This window comes from Galeopterus variegatus, unplaced genomic scaffold (genome assembly GCF_000696425.1).
Source record: "Galeopterus variegatus unplaced genomic scaffold, G_variegatus-3.0.2 Scaffold167, whole genome shotgun sequence".
NCBI lineage: Eukaryota > Metazoa > Chordata > Mammalia > Dermoptera > Cynocephalidae > Galeopterus > Galeopterus variegatus.
In genome coordinates, this window is record NW_007726278.1 from 830,870 (window position 1) to 835,045 (window position 4,176).

The following is a 4,176-nucleotide window of genomic DNA, read 5'->3' on the forward strand; positions in this document are numbered from 1 at the left end:
TAGTGATTCAGTTAAATGTAGTTGCCTCATTGTGATCTAGAAATGGTCCTTAATTTATTTTAATTAGGAGAAAGAATGTCTTGCTATATAGATACAGGAATGGGTTTCTCAAAAATAAAATTTAAAAGAATGTGGATGGGGTAAAAAAGTATACCCTTGTAGTAATATTTCATGATGACTCTTTCATCACATTTATGAATTATTTTGATTCTTTTCAATTTAATGAATTTAAAGAAAGCAGTAAGTCCATTGCTAAAAATTGTGATAGATTACCTGGAATTTTCTTTTTCCATCTTCTATGTATTTCTCACTGTAATTTTCTTCCATTTGGATATCTCTGCAGAAATAAGAAAGGAAAACAAGTCAATCGCTACAGTTTGAAATCAGCAAGCAATATTAATTAATTATTGATGAACTACAACAGGCAGGCCATGATAAAATATTTTGAATATGCAAAACCTATTGAGGAAAACATTAAAATTTAAGTAAAAATAAATAAAAATAACAGCATTAAAAATTTACATATGACAATAAATACCACAATGTGAAGAGACAAATGGTTAAGTGGCGAAAATATTTGTAACTTATATTACAGAGAGATAAAATTGCTAAAATGTAAAGAGTTTTTAGAAATAAGAAGAAACAGAGCAACAACCCAGTAGAAAAATGTAGAAAGTATTTTAACAGACAGGTTTAGAAAAAGAACGTATCCTTTAAATACATGAAAAGATGTTCAACCTCATTCGTTAATTAAAACCATAATGAGATGAAGCATTTCTCACCCATCACATGGGCAAAAATTCAAAAGTTTAATAACATACTTTGTTGGAGAAATGGTAGGAAAATAGGCACATTGCTGGTAGAAGTACAAAAAGGTACAAACTTTATGAAGGGGAATTTGGTAATATATAGAAACTTTATATTTGCATTTACCCTTTGTATTAGTTTCCTACTGCTGTTGTAACAAATTGCCACAAACTTAGTGGCTTAAAACAGCATGAGTTTATTATCTTACAGTCCTGGAAGTGAGGAGTCTAAAATGGGTCTCCAGTGATGTGTTCCTTCCGGAGACTCTAGGGAAGGATATATTTCCTTGTCATTTCTAGATTCTAGAGGGTGTCTGCAATCCCTGGTTCATGGCTACTTTCTCCAGCTTCATAGCCAGTAGTGTAGCATCTTCTCTCCTCTCTGATCTGCCTCCCTTTTAAAAGCACTCTTGTGATTACGTGTAGCCCACTCGCATTTAGGGTGGAAGTCAGGAGGTCCTTGACATCTGAAGAGTTCTTTTTGAGTATAAGGTAACATATTCACAGGTTCCTGGGATTAGGACATGGACAACTTTGTGGGGACCATTATTCTGTCCACCACATTTTTTGACTTAACATTACCACTTCTAGGAATCTATCCCATGTATACATCTGCACATACTAGGATATCATAGTGGTATTGCTTAAAATAGACAAAGATTGGAAACAATTCAAGTGTCCAGGAATAGGGGACTGGTTAAATAAGCAATGGTACATCTACAAAATACAATATTACCCATCTGCAAAAGGGGATGAGGAAGATCTTGAGGTACTGATATATAGAGAGATCTCTAGGATATATTGAAAAGTGAAAGCAGTGAGGAGGTAAGCAGTTTATATATTATGCTACCTTTTGCGTAAGGGGAAAATACATTTTGCTTGTGTTACATGAAGAAATACTGGACTGACAAAAAAGAATAAAAATGCTTATCTCTACAGGTTGAGAGGGAAGAGAGAGAGAGCTGAGGCTTCTTAGAGCTGGCCAATAAGGAGGTCCAAACCCTTGACCTTGGAGTTATCAGCACCACGCTCTCACCAAGTGAGCTAACTGACCAGCCTTATTTTCTTTTTATTATATTAACTTTTTGAAGGGTCCAGGCAACTTTGATTATAGTATGTCTTACATTCTGTGTTTGTCTGGCTGTTTCCTCATGGTGTCATTTAACTTGTTCTGTCCCTTCTCTTCTATAAATTTGATGTTGGTCCAGAGACTTGATTAATCACAGGTTAAATACATGATGTCCTTTTGTCCCATCACTAGTGATGCTATGTTTGGTCACTTGGTTAAGGTAATGACTGCCAGTCCTCTCTATCATAATGGTACATTTTCCCCTTTGTAGTTACAAGTAATCTACTCCTTCACCCAAAGATTAAACATGCATTTAACTGTCTTATTTGGCTCGCACAGATGTGGAGTTGATACATATTCATAGGCTCAAGTTCAGAAGACACCACCATCTAGATTAGAGGTTCCCAACTGGGGGCAATTTTGCCCCTCAGTGGATATTTGGCAATGTCTGAAGACATTTTTGTTTGTCACAACTTGGGGGCGGGGTGTGGGCATGCTACTGGCATCTAGTGGGTAGAGGCCAGGGATGCTGCTAGGCATCCTACAGTACACAAGGCAGCCCTGTCCAGCAAAGAATTATCTGGCCGAGAATGTCAACAGTTCTCCTGTTGAGAAACCATGATCTAGATGTTGAATTGAGCTCCTGTCTCACATACAGTTCATTGACTTTTTTGGAGATGTTAGTAAAGTTTTAGAGCCTATCTTCAGCATTAGTAGAAACCAAACAGATGTTAGAGTCCATCTGAATTTTCTCATGATTCAAAACAGGCAGATTTTTACCGATCACCAGTTCTGTCTTTCCATTTCCTTTATAGGTATCTTCTTAAAAAGGATTTAAAGTATTTTCTTTTACTGTCAATCAACTAATAAATAAGGATTTTTTAAAAACAGAATTAACGCATTGAAGCATTTTGGTCATCTTTTATGTTTTCTAGATTTTGGAATGTCACCTTAAAAGCCCCAGAGCCGGGGAAGAGAAAACGGAGAAAGAGAAATACTAAGTTGAGCATTCACTGTTACAAAACTGGCTCAGCGAGAGTGGCTAGAGTTCAAGAAGGGGCAGGGGAGTGCAGAGGGCATTTCCACTCTCGCACCTGTAAGTTATTAATGACCTTTGAAGTGATTGTTGATGGAAGCACTTGCACATTTGAGCTGCTTCATATGTATACTTAGTGTATTCAGAGAACTGCCTAGCTCTGGGAGTCCTGAAATATCTTCAAGCTGAATCAGAGATCAAACAGCAAAATCTATGACTTGGGAATATCATGTAGCCATGTGACATGTGGAAGGACCCAAAGTAGAACCAATGCTTAAATAACTACACTGTATGTTTTTAGCTCTGAGAGATTTTTTTTTTTTTTTCTTTTTTTTTGTCTTTTTCCGTGTCCGGCAACGGATCGCAACCCTCAGTGTCGCCCCCGTACCGGACCGGGACCGGCAACGGGATCGCAACCCTCGGCGTTGCCCCCGCGCCTCGCTCAGCCAGTGAGCGGGAACCGGTCTGTATGTGGGATCCGAACCCTTGGCGGGAGCGCCTCCGCGCTTCCCAAGCGGCGCACTAGCGCAGTGCGCCACCAGGCCGGCCCAGCTCTGAGAGATTTAGTATTGCTTTCATACCTTTTAAAATAGCAATCTCAGAAAATAATGTCTCAAAGTTTCAAGGTAATATAGTAAAAGGTAACCTTTTTTATACATTTATTTTGGGTTCAAATGCCTATTCTTAAATTAGAACCCAATTACCTTATTTTCTTTTAATTGTCATTAGATAGTTCGTATAGCATTTGCTTGTTTTTTGTTTTGAACTCCTGGGACAAGGACATTGCTTTTCCTGTTGAGAGCCGAGTCAACAATTCTGTTTGCACTTAAAGACACAATCTCTCCATGGCTGACTGCTATGGGGTTGGGGGATAATAGCCACTATGCCAAAGGCCAAAATTTACCAGCCTCTTTGTTAAGTTCTGCACTGGATGTTGCAAATGTTTGACTAGACTCCAGAGTTCTTAAATAGTTACTTCTTTTTTTATTTTTTTTGTTACTAAAAATTTTTTAAAAATTTTTTTTCGGATATACAATGTGGTTGATTATTGTTGCCCATTACTGAAACCTCCCTCCCTCCTCCCCCTCCCCCCCAACAATGTCCTTTCTGTTTGCTGGTCATACCAACTTCAAGGAATTGTAGTTGTTATGTCTTCTTCCCCCTCCCTGGTTTTTGTGTGTGTGTGTGTGTGAATTTATTTATATATTTTTAACTCCCACCAATAAGTGAGAACATGTGGTATTTCTCTTTCTGTGCCTGACTTG